Below are 14,009 nucleotides of genomic sequence, written 5' to 3'. Positions count from 1 at the left end.
CATTAAGTTTCTTTATCCTATTCCTTATTCTGTTTTTAAATTGTTATGATTATGATTAATAATAATAAATAAACATATATTAACTAACAATCACGCTACGCTAACTGGTCCCGTGCTAAGTTTCGTAAAAAACTTGTGTTACAGGTACCAGATAGCGAAAATAAATGTAAGATTTTTATTATACACATACATTTAAATAATATACCTCCATAACCCTGGAAAAGACATTTTATATTTGTCATACAAATATTATCTTTCCTTGGCGGGATTCGAACCCGCGACCCCCTTGTGTAGTGACCATGTCACTTACCACTACACCAGACGGCCGATTAGACGACAGATTATTGTTGGAATTGTATTCTGAAATAATTAAGCTTTTTGAAGTTTGCTCTTTTTTTTCTCGAAATCGGAAGATGGGTTTATCGGGTACCGGAGCCCATGGTCATCATAACGTGAGTGCCGCCACCGACTTGGAATGAGGTCAGCATTTATTATATAGTATAGATGTCGCATACTTCAATCCGGATTACATTACTGCTTTACAGTGGATATAGGAGCAGTGTTGGTACTTAGCCGTGAGGAGTCAACATGCCCCATATCACCACTACAGATTACAAGTTTTATTCAAAGGTCAAACACAGTATTGTATTTCGATGTGATGTGATGAGCACATCGTGCTCTACTGACAAGTACTATCAAAATTCAGGACATCAATAATCTTGAATATATTGTGTCTTTTAGGAGTTCTAAATACTTTAGCTGAATTGTTTACATCTCGTTGACACTAGATGGCGCTGTTCATTCTCAAAACATTCCGCTTCCTACATGATTAAAATGACATTTCTGCCTACGGCTATTTTTGTAAATGTATTCATCGCTTGTCGATTGCTAAGTTCATTAGCTTATGTTGCCGGATTTGCAAGCGACACACAACAGTCGTCAACGGCATTAACATTGTGAATACGTTATTTGCTCGATATTAACACATCACTGTAAAATATGAAATGTTTTATTAGATAATATTAATCAACAGGAAAAATTGGTTACTGGAATTATATGCATTCTATTAGGTTTATGATTTTAATCCCTATCAGTTATTTCCAAATTTCATGGGAGACCTATTCCTGTCAAAGCACGACTCATTGCTTTGATACGTGGCGTATTGACTAATGGGTAGATTTAATGGCCGGGGCATATTGATAGCCCACATGAGTAGGTACCAGCACTCTGCCTATTTTCACCACATAGCATTAACACCTTTCAGTCGAAAGGATAGCACAACGGTTCATCAGAAAAAAATAACTTTGTCCCTAAGGAGGCAGGCGGTGTACGTGTTTATGGAATTACATTTACATGTTTATGGGCTCCAATAACCATTTACTACCAGGTGAGTTGCGGGCTCTATCACCTATTTGGTACGATCAAGAATATAGGCATTTTAACAATAATTTCAACAGCTGTGTATCGAATTGTTGAAAAATCTTAGCTCGGATTTTCAACTAGGAAGAGCCGACCAATAAATAGAAAAGTTTAGATATAATCGCGAGATTTTCAGGAACCAATTACATTTGCCGAAGTGGCTCCGGGCGAGACTGGCCCTGGGAATTAAAACGTAACCAATAAAACTAATGGAGTACAGAAGTATTCCGGAGATCCTGCCCGGGACAAAGAATTTTATCGTTGTCTCGACTCGATCGGAAACTCTTGAGATTGAGAAAGTTTCCGTTATTCAAACAGAAACGTAGCCTCCGTTTGATTTCATTAATTAATTGACCAGTTCTTTGTTTGGATTACGAATGCGAAATTTTTTTAATTTCAAACCATTGAAAATTATACACTTGTTTCTTCCACAATAAAAAAAATTTACAGTGTAGCAAACAACTATACGGGGAAGATCTTCGACTGAGCGCAAGCATTTGCTTGGCAGGCTTACAGCTTAATACCCTATCCCGAATACCAAATATCCTTAAAACTATAGTAATCACGGAACAGGACTACTAAAAACTGGACATATTGATTTTTAGTTTGCCCACAAAAGTGTAAGGTACATTACCCACGAAAAGGCTTAACAAAAATACTCACTGTTGGGACTGGAATAGCAAAGTATAGTTCATTAATAGCTCTCTCGTCTACTTTGATACGTTAGTAAAAAAATCAAACCCTGGTATATTTTCACGCAGTAAATAAGCTGAGCAAACATTAAAAGCTTGGCAAGGCTCTTTACATGGTACGACGCAATAAAACCTTCGTCTTAAGCACCTTAACGAATAAGGCGAGAATTAACATTCGAAAAATAAACGCAAAGATTCAGAACACGGCACGCGGCTTAAACAGCGGGCACTGGGGTGACAACGATTTTGTATTTTACCGTCGGTGTTCGAAATTTTAATTCAAAATCACTTCCATCGATTTGGGTGGCATTTCATATCTGTCATTGAAAGACCAATGGTCCTTACCGCCGAGCTCACGAATAACTTCAAGTTTGAGAAGAGCTTATGTATCTCAACTTGTCGCTGACTTTGTTTGGACACTATTTTTGTATATATTTTTTGGGTATAATCATCAGTCCACAGATGTTCACTGCTGTACATAAATCAGGTATAATAACAAACGCACAGGAAATTGTTGTTGTACAGTAAAATGAAAAGCTAAGGAGCAAGCTTTTCACTTCTAGAGGCTACCAATGATATACAAGAGAGTACCTTGGATTTTAAACGCTTTGCTTACGTTTATTTTTACGTATATCTACATACGTCAAATATTTTTAAAGAGAAGTTAAAAAAAAATGTAGGAGAGAAAATACAAATGTACTTGCAAGCAAAACTGTAAAATTTCTATCTCCTAATGTTTTTACGAGGTCTACAACCAGCAGAGAAATATATGTAGGTTTTTTTATTTCATAAAGCTGATTACAGTTTTGTCCAGATTTTCTAGTCACGTTTGACGTACGTTTCAATTGTCAAAATTTCGACATCATTCTAATATCGTTTGGAACTACAGCGTCTACTGAGAGACTTCAGTTCTCTTTGTGTCCTTTAGCAAATCTTTGTCCCACATGCGGCTCCAGAGATCTTTTTTGACCACGAACCATCAGGTTTTGGAATGGATTTCCCTCCACGATGTTTCCCGAGCGCTATGACATGTCCTTCTTAACACGAGGTTGAAAGAGAGTGCTCAACGGTCAGGAAGGTTGTAAAATGCTCACGCTCATAAGCGATTTTAACACTCACTACCAGATGAGTGATGTGATAGTAAGTGAAGTGTGTGAGTGATAGTGAATAGTGAGTGAATATTAATATTTAATAATATTTTAATATTTTTTATACAACTCTTACCATACCATTCTTGTAATTTTCAATTCCGGAATATACGCATCAAGAATGGTCACTCTACAACATTACGCACATTCCGTATACCAAAAGGAGGGTGGCGGTTAAAAAAAATCGCTTTTTTAATAGATCCCGTAGCCTGGAGTGATTTAATGATGGCTCCTCGATTCACATGCAGTTCGCGATGTGACGAGAGTATTTTTATTTTATTTGTAATTGATTCGAAGGGGGGAATGTAAATTGAAATTCTTGTGAAGGTGTGAGACGAATAGATTAGGGCTTTGTTTGGCTTCTCAACAATTGTGTTGACGTGCTCAGCTTCTTTCCGATACTACTGACTTATGAATTATGATATTACCTATATAGTTGAGGATCTTGATTTTTTATTGAGGTTTTTAACAAGTTCCTGTATTAATAATCATGCTCTATGAGACACATCAGGTTGAAGTCCCCGTTTTATTCTGTAACGGCTATCCCACCCTTAATTCTCGGGCCTCGGTTCGCAAACTATGGAAAACATCTGTCTGTCTGGCTTTAATGAGCAAGAATTCCACATGACCACGACTGCTCTGCCAGGAGCAACCGTTTATGATGATCCCACCCTTTATACCAGAATGCATTAGGCAGAAATATGCAGAATGGTACTAACCTAATGGAAAAGTTATGAATTATATGAATAACCTATTCATAATAATACCTGCCTATTCCTGCCGTGAAGCAGTAATTCGTTTCGGTTTGAAGGGTGGGGCAGCCGTTGTAACTATACTTGAGACCTTAGAACTTAAATCTCAAGGTGGGTGGCGCATTTACGTTGTGGATGTCTATGGGCTCCAGTAACCACTTGACACCAGGTGGGCTGTGAGCTCGTCCACCTATCTAAGCAAAAAAAAAACCGAATAACTAATCCTGAAGTGTTTTCAAATATGTAGACACGCAATATGTAGTAATAAATGCATAAACTATACATATATATTTGCGTCTATAATTTTAAGAGTACATACATGCTCGTAAATAATTTATAGGCACTTTATATCAAAATATCTAAAATCAAAGTCTTAATTATTATAGCTAGACTTCCAGGTCATAGGTCGCGTAGCTCCGCGTCGTGACCTGTTCGTGACCTTAGGCAAGATCGAGATAGTGTTACGACTGTATTAAGTTATAATTTAGCAACTATTTAACTTTTTATTTTGATTCTGAATTAGATGAGAAAATTATGTTTGAAAATGTTATGGATATTGATAAATTATGTGCTATTTTAGTGTTTTTTATCGTGTGATTGCCGCATTTCAAATCGAAACGCATTACTGCTTCACGGCAGAAATAGGAAGGGTAGTGGTACCTACCCGTGCGGTCTCACAAGATGTCTTATATCTCAAGGTGGGTGGTATATTTACGTTGTAGGTGTCTGTGGGCTCCAGTAACTACTTAACACCAGGTGGGCTGTGAGATCGTCCACCCATTTTTGTCAATAAAAAAATAAAAATAAATTATAGGAGGGGTAGCTTCGCCCAAGCGCCCTGACATGTTCTTCAAACGTGGTTTGTGGAGAGTACTTAACGATAGGCAGCGGCTTGGCTGTGCCTCTGGCATTGCTGACGTCCATGGGCGAGGGTAACCACCAACATCTGGTGGACCATATGCACACAAGGGCAATAAAAATAAAATAAGTTTTCAATGCCGAGTTGGTCTCTCTCATGTATCTCCAGCTCTTGTGGTCTTTACCTGACTTATAAGCTTTCTGGCACCGCCTCGGAAACAGACAGCTCATAGTCAATTTCTTAAAGATATTAAGTATTTATAATTTAATTCAAAATGTAGTATAATGTCATGAATGGTTTACAAATAATATTTTAAAACCATTTATTTTTTGTTGATTCAAAATTATTGCCATTGTTTATGCCTCACATCTCATTGTCTCACACGAGGCCTAATTTAACTTTTAGTTAACCCAAGACTGGGTTGCGACAAAAAATCACGATCGTCAGTTAAAGTGAAAGCCTCGATGATACAACTGGGCCGCCACTGAGCTGAGTGATATATTAACGTGGAACAAAACCAAATAACTATGCATATATATCAAGATAGGAAGGAATAGGAAGTTCGGATGTAGGAATTGCGTGGAATTTCATAGTTGTCGATTCCAAGCCATTAATTATTATAGTCTAGTGCACTCGCTGGGGAGCCCTCGCCTTTACTTTCTCTGTCTCTTCAATTTTAATGTGTTATAGAGTCGTTTTCGAAAATTCTCTTCAAGGTGACTTTGATATATATTGTACACACACAGCAAACAAAAATACAGTTTTTGTATACTGAGTAATCGCATGTTGTTTTTAATTTAAAAATAATTCTTTAGGTCTGCCTCATTATTAATCAGAAGAGGCTGGTAGAAGATTCTTTCCCTCAAGTTGTCTATGGTAGAGAGTATCCTGAGCCCACATAAGCTATCATCATCATGCCCATTTTTATGGTGATCAGTCATGTTTCGGTTAAAACGACTGGGCAACTCTTACGTCGGGTCCTCGCGTCCCTTTACGGGGGCGCGGATCGGGCTTCGGTGCATCCCCCTCTACCCTGGTGTAGGCTCCCTATCTGAAGGGGCAGGGGTGATAAAATTGCTGGGATGAGTCCTATGTGCTGGAACGAGTTTTATTGTTCTTCCTTTTCCACTTTTTTTCTCCTCCTTCTTCTCTCTCTTTACGTCTTCCACGATAAGGGCAGCTATTATTTAACATATTTTTTATACTATGCTATAATATCCGAGAGCCTCGCAACTATATTTGGACTGTAAAGCTCTGTACGCCTGGTCTGATGGGAAACTTTATTTACTTTCTAGTCTCTGTGGATCTCGATTAAGGCTTAAAATTAAGTACTTTGATAGCTTTTGACCTGACCTTTATCAACACATAAAATTAGTAGCGGAGGTTTAATTTTAAAATTTATAATACAATTAAATCATTATAAATTCAATATTTCCTTATGGAAGTTTTGTTAAATCCTAAACGTGTCCTTTATATATCAAATACATTACAGACAGGCATTCTTACGGTAGCGTCTCTTAAAATAATTTGAAATCATATATACCAACCCAATAATACACTTTAAGACTCCAAACCGAGCAACATAAAACTCAATCAATAAACAGTTCAGAAGAATTCGAAGATTCCACAGATGTATTGGCCAACGGACAGCATCAAAAACCTCTAATTTTTCGCCTCATTAAACCGTCTTATGTTGTTCGGACGGCGCCGCTATAGATTCCCCATTAGTTCCTGAATGGGGGACCCGCAAACCATAAATTCAGGACGACAACGAAAAAAAGAATTTCATTTGGTTCCGTATAATTTTAATTATATTGAAATCTTGTTTTATTCTCTTTTATACACAAAGAAAACAGTAAAACAAGTTATTTCAAGTCGTTACCGCTACGAATAAGTCGCCCTGTGTGTTCGTATCGAGCTGTAATATAAGGCGCATCGGAAACTCATTAGAGAGTCCTATCAACTCATGTGGCTTACAAGAACACACTTTACTACTGCTGTGTGTTTTTCTAGATGTTTATTTTTAAATAATTTAAGATTCAACATCACAGATGTGAGATTTAAAATTAACATATAATCAGAACAAAATTAATAAAAACAATATTTATTCTGAAGGGAACCCCAAAACGTCGCGTCTATTGTGAATGTCATCAAACTCTGTAAATGCAGCAGAAATATCAAAAAACGAACGAAAGAATAAAAAAGTCACGTTACGAATTCACATACATACATTCATACATGAATATGAACGCCCCTGTCGCTGGAGCGTGGTGACTTCATACATAAATCCTGTCTCTGGATTTTATTAACTTATTGTTTGGATAATAGATTTGAGGGAATCGGGCCTATTGTTGCGGAATCGAAATGCTTATTGGATTGGGAATGTCTTAGTCTTTGGAATAAGGCCTATTTTACTCTTCGAATCGCAGCGCATCATTACTGAGAGAGAAGTGCCGAATTAGTTGAGTATTATCAGCGTACTATGATCACCTGGTGATAAGATCTATTGTAGATCCACTCGGGTAGCGCCTAACACTCTGAATGTAATTGGTGGAAGGTTCATGTTATAACGCCAATCAGTCAGTCAGTATATACTTGGAGAAGCCTTGAATTTGGCGTCTAATACTCGAAAACAGTTGAAAAAGAATTTGATACATTACACAACATCTGCAACCACATATGGCAAAACGGCGAGTGGCCTAAGGCTTGGAATCAGTCGATCATCCTTCCACTACACAAAAAGGGTCCTACCAAAAAATGTGATAACTAACCCAAAAAGTTTGTAATTTACGATATGCTGACGACACCACTTTTGCTAGCGGCAACAGAAGCAGAAATGATCACCTTCTTGGATAGGACGGCACTGAACTGGGACTCTCGATAAGCAGGTCCAAAACCAAGATCATGGCCATAGATCGCACGGGCAAACTTGAGCTAACAGAAAGACTTAATTTAGAGGTAGTTGACAACTTTTTATGCCTGGGCGCAAACATTAGTTGTGATGGCTCGTCCAAAAATGAGATACGGAGAAGGATCGGAATGGAAAAGGGGGCCATGGCGCAACTTAATAAGATATGGAAGGATAAAAACATCTCCCTGAAAACCAAGAGCAATGTTGTACGCACTTTAGTGTTTTCCATATTCTTATATGGCGCAGAGACCTGGACCATGAAGAAAGCCGATCGTGACCAAAATGACAGAGTTCTGGAATACTTTGGCCACATTGCAAGAAAGGATCACAGCAGCTTGGAGAAGCTAATGGTGACTGGCAAGGTGAACGGAAGAAGACCACGAGGTAGAGGCCCGACACGTTGGACTGACCAGATCCGCACTACCCTCGACACCACAGTTCATGATGCTCTACACTCGGCGGCAGATAGAGGCAAATGGCGTGGAATGGTCCGTAATAAACTACTGTTGCGAGGAGGTGGTCACGACCCTCAGTATTGAGGAAACCGAAGCAAGAAGAAGAAGAATCGAAACAACGTATTTCATGGAAAAAAAAGTGCGTGAAATGTTTGAAATTCATAAGCTTTAACGGTGAAACTTTTAGGAGTATTCAGTTTCATTCTCTTGCAGGCTATAGAGGTTATGGTATAGATGTGCTTTTGGAGTCGTTTTTGCGTTTCTAAAGCTTACAATCAGGACATTGTTAAAGAAGTTTTCGTTTAAAAAGTGTTTATATAAAACAAAATAAAATTTAAAGGCAATACAACTCGAATTTCTGTAACATCAAGTAGAAACCATTTGAACACATAACGCTTCAGAAAGCACAAGACCTCTATAGCTTCCATGAACCTATAGATAAATATAAAAAAAAAAAAGACCTTAATCAAAAACATTGAACACAAGTTCAGACAATCTAAAATTCATAATACATCAAATACTTTGTAAATTATAAACCTTAATAGGTTTTTCATTAATTGGCGCGCGCTAGCACAATATCGTCGGGGCCGTGGCTCCCGAGAGCTAAATTAATATTGGTGCAGTTCAGAAGTGCTATCTTTGGCTTTAATAAAGGGATGCGGTACTTGGCTCTTCGGTTACGAGATACGAGATTTAACGCTTTCAATGGATTTAAAGGATTTTTGTCTTAGATGCTGTTCTGATTTCTCCTCGGCTAATTGGTAAGATAATGGTGTAGGCTTGAGTATTGGGTCGTAGGTTTGGTCGTGAGTTCCATCTCAGGTAAAGGCTGGAAGCTTGGGAACAGGATTATCATATTCAACTTTTTACTTGTGGTAGGACCTCTTGTGAGTCCGCACGGGTAGGTACCACCTCCCTGCCTATTTCAGCCGTGAAACAGTAATGCGTTTCGGTTTGAAGGGCGGGGCAGCCGTTGTAACTATACTTGAGAACTTAGAACTTATATCTCAAGGTGGGTGGCGCATTTACGTTGTAGATGTCTATGGGTTCCAGTAACCACTTAACACCAGGTGGGCTATGAGTTAGTCCACTCATCCAAGCAATAAAAATAAAATAAAACTAACATACCGCCTTGTTAGTCTACTATTGATCCTAACTACTGCACTGCCAGGTTGTACCACAGATTCGATATCTTCGTAAAAATATAATATCACATATTATTATGTGTATTTCCGCAACCCATAATAGAGGACAATGTTTCAAGGTTGGAGCTATTGAACACAGAATGTTTGATTAAAACTTAATATGCCAGTCTACACATGAACATGTAATGATCTAACGGTAAAACCTCCAGGTACAATGACTTTGATTATTGACCATGTTGATCGAAGAGCATGATGTGAACCTTCGTGGTTTGCTAGCATCACGTTTCAGCCGCAAAGCAATACAAACCGATCGAGGAAACAAAAGACTTCAAACTAATTGAATTGCTGGTAGCTGTCGAAATTCGACTATAATTAATTGAAATTATAAGTTTGAACATTATTATGGTTCTATTGTCAAAGACTATTATACTTCTATAATCACAGATTTCGCCAAGACTGCACTATAGACAAATAATATTAAAGATAAACAATATTTATCTATTCTCAATTTGACCACAGACTAAACAATAACAAAAGTTTGACAATAAACAAAGAGTGTTGTGTCAAATACATACTAGTGTATGTTTTTTTATTGATTTAATTATTTTTTATGTATAATTAAAACAAAATTAGTATTCTGCACTTCTTCTCTATACGCGTGGGAAATTTCATACTCCTCCGTCCGCGCAATTTTTGTAAAAAGGGGTACAAAATTTTTGCTTGAAGTATTAATAATATAAAGATGATAAATGAATAATAATGCAATTAACATGGGTTGTTTTAAAGCAGTGTCATACCCTTAACTCACTATCACATAATAAATCTTGTAACATTGGACTTACACTATAGAATCTACGCCAAGACAGTGTATTACTTCCAAAACAACTATCGAAAGTATTCGAACAAATACACACGGGAGTAGATCTTGCACGGCTCATAAAACTCCGAAACTTCAATAGAAAAAAAAAAAGAAAGAAAAATATAATAATTTAAAGAAGATACAGTTTCGTGTGGAAACGAGAATGTTAAACTTGGAACGATCCTGTGTTGGAGTAACGATAGAACTATTTGATTCGTCCGCCTTTTGTCTAAGTTCGTATTTGAAATCGCGAGTTCGAGTGACTAGGGATGAGCCGTTTATCGACACATATTATACCTATTTATTACAATATTGCTGTTGTACGATATCCATTTTTATTGAAAGCGTTATACTAAGCTTTTCTACACATTTATTTTAAGCTATTGCATAACTTTTATCGCGGGCCTTGAGCGCGGCGACCGAATCATGAAATTCCGTAACGAAAAAAACCCTCACTCCGCCTACCATGTAGCTCGCGTTCAACACATTCGCGCGTTGCGCTTGTGTAGTGTTTGTGAGCGCGTGGCGTGACGTCACACTGCATGCGCATCATGAAAAGTCTGCCCATCTCTTTCTCGCGCGGTCTAGCTTATGAGTGTGAAGGGGACAGTTAAGGTTTTGCTTTTATTAATGTTTAATATAGCGTGGTCTTGTTTTATTATTGTTTTAATATTAAATTATCATTGTCTAATTATAATTGCATAAGTTGATAAAAAATGCTATGCAATAGCTTTACCGCGGCGCGGCAGTTCCCGAGTGCCACACGTTTTTTTAATTATGACTGAATCGGTGGTGCAATTGGTAGCGGCCACTTATTCTGGGTGTTTATTATTTATTTGTGTTTATATTTAAACGTATATAAGTATATATGTCAGTCTCTAGTACCCTATAACACAGGGAATCCTGAATTGGGGCTGAATAACCGAGTGGGACTTATTCCCAGTTATTTATTTATTATTATTAGTTAAGTGCTGTCGGTCTGCGATAGCACAAACCTATCTCTTCCTGTGGCCTTGGTAAAAGATGAATGAAGTCACGGCATATTAGACAATAGTTTTATTGGGGTCTTATGTGGGAATCATACATATTGCGATGCCTTACCTGGTGGTGGAACATATTGTAATGCGGAGCAGGTAGGTATCACCCCTTTGCATGTTTTTACCGGGAAGTGGGCATTTGTAGGGTGTTGTACAGTACAATTGATTTTTTTATTTTATCATGCTTAATTTAATATTAAAAAAATCGGATGTCTGTAAAGTCGGTTTACTGACGATAGTTGAACGTGATAACGTCATAAGAAAATACTGATGAATGGTTTCATTTTTCAAAAGAAAACTTTAATTTTATTTGTTTGATAGATATTTTGTATGGGCAATTGACACCACATTCACTTTTCACTGAAGAGAGAGACAGATGTCGAACGCTGCCGAACGCGTAGGCCGATTGTGCCTCTTTGTCGCTTCTACTTCAAGCCTTAAATGGAACGCCTCAATGAGTCATGGTTCTTCGTGCGTGCAGCCGACTCCATCGAATTATAAAACGTTGTCACGTCAAAAAACTATAAGGCCCTTATAGTCTTACAAGGTCTCGTGTAATTTGCCAATACCTTCGAATGTGTTTTCTTCAATATTTTTTTTACTGATTATCTATCGATACAAATACTGTCATCCCTAAATCGAATATAGCGGTTCGAACAAAAAGGTGAGCCGTAGACACAAGTTTTGAACTTACAAAGGAATCGAATACTTACGATGCGTTACTCCGGCCCCCGATAGATCTGTTACTTTGTCTAAATTAAAATTGTTCTCCAACTTTTTTAGGATGTCGTCTAGACTATTTCTTTTACTTTATTTGTTATGTGGGAATACGGTTGACAATTCGGTGTTTTATGCTGTTTGGTTTATTGGGGGTTAATATAGTTTAAGTATTAATTTTTGAGAGGCCTAATAATAAAGGCTGTTTATTATAAGACTTACTTATTTGTCGGTGTTAGTATATAGCGCCCTCACGGGTCGGAACTATTCCCACATGTCTGCTGCGAAGCTGTCCTATTCGCTTTGAAAATTGGGAAACTATAATGTAGAATAGTTGAGCTCATGTCTCAAGTTTAGTGATAGTATTAAAGGGCTTAGGTCTGCAGGAATTAAATAATGCGTCACTTTACACTAACTTGTATTTATTTCCACTTTTCACTTACAAAGTAATTTACAGTGATCGTGTTTACACTTTCAACTCTCTGCCGAGAATGAATGCTACCTCGGTGTGCTTGAATATGTATTGTCTGATCGCCCCACAACAACGGAATGGTGGTGCGATCGACGTCACTAGATGGGTGAAGCCAACCGAGTCAATTGAATAGTTATTTAAAATTATTATTAAAATAAATTCAGTTAATTATATCTGAGGTACTATTATCTATTTCCAGGAATAATCAGATTAGTTTTACACATATGCGCGATGTAGTTAGATACTTCACATATTAATATTCAATATAATACAATTGACAACGTCATCGGATATGTGTAGCAACTAAGTCCAGACGATAGTAGACTTTATTATAATTTATGTAATATCCTGGCAATTTGTATTATGTACGTATTAACCTAACAGTATTAACTCTATGATGCCCGTGAGATTCGAAACAATCTAATATTGAAATACCAAATTGTATACGACAAATGTGAAACAGTTCCAGACACAAAAAAAATGTCAGTGACGGCACAGAATTTTGGCACAGATTTTTGGTTCCGTTGGAACTGATCACAGTCGTCCATGGACATCGGCAACGTCAAGAGCACAACTGTAATAAATCGTTTGGAATTCAATACTGTTCTTAAGCCTTGTTTAAAGAAAGACACGTCACAGCGCTCGGGATATGCACTTATGCAAAGACAATGCAGCTAACAGAAGTACGAGTAGGTACTTGTACATAAATCAAATACTTGTTTCGACATGAAAATTGCAAGTCGTATCGCTAACTTAAACTAGTTTTCGTTCGTATTTACTTTGACAGCAAAGTCTTCACTGCATTTTTTGGACAGTTTGAATAAAGTATCGGAAATTATTTATCTTAAATATTCTAAAGGTTCAGTTTTGTATTGTTTCTGGTTGACAGACAAAGAATGCCCGGCGCTAAGTCAGACAATGTCAAAATCAAAATAAACGAAGTGTTAATGTATAAACAAACTTAAATATTATAGTTTTTTGATAGTATTTTACGCATTCAGCTCTTGTGATGGTGAGTGCCACAATTGCTCTCGGACTTCAGCTAATGCCGCAATTAAATCTGTTCAAACCACATTTTAAGAAAGACATGCCATAGCGCTCAAAAATATCTAAGATAGGGATTATTTCATAGATAGAAACAAGCTTTCATGAGATAGGCTCATGTTTTATTTAATTATTAAAATACCTTCATGACTCCTATCTAGCCTGATATATAGTATCAAACTCTCGATTACTTTAAATTGTTATAAATTAGAAAATTAAACTAATTAGTGGCTTGCTTGTTTCAGGTCCAGATCGATCAGTCTCCAAAGGTAAAAGGAAATTTTAATTGTTATAATTATAATACATTAATATTTTTCTGGCGTTAATAGCTCTTGTTTTTTTTTTATTGCTTAGATGGGTAAACGAGCTCACAGCCCACCTGGTGTTAAGTGGTTACTGGAGCCCATCGACATCTACAACTTAAATGCGCCAACTAACTTGAGATATGAGTTCGAAGGTCTCAAGTATAGTTACAACGGCTGCCCCACCCTTCAGATCG

At 37.3% G+C, this 14,009-nt stretch overlaps 1 protein-coding gene across 1 annotated transcript in view; it reads left to right on the top strand.

Moving 5' to 3' along the window:
• The window catches only part of Ten-m (teneurin transmembrane protein Ten-m), a 774,430-nt gene that overhangs the window by 25,040 nt on the left and 735,381 nt on the right, over positions 1-14,009 (top strand). The window contains exon 2 of the mRNA XM_089732319.1: positions 13,756-13,779. The gene's annotated coding sequence lies outside the window, so the exon portion shown is untranslated. The remainder of the gene's footprint in view (positions 1-13,755; positions 13,780-14,009) is intronic.

The sequence above is a fragment of the Bombyx mandarina genome, chromosome 13 (genome assembly GCF_030267445.1).
Source record: "Bombyx mandarina strain Sakado chromosome 13, ASM3026744v2".
Lineage (NCBI taxonomy): Eukaryota > Metazoa > Arthropoda > Insecta > Lepidoptera > Bombycidae > Bombyx > Bombyx mandarina.
The sequence above is the reverse complement of the archived record's forward strand: the minus strand, read 5'-3'. Positions and strand labels throughout refer to the sequence as shown.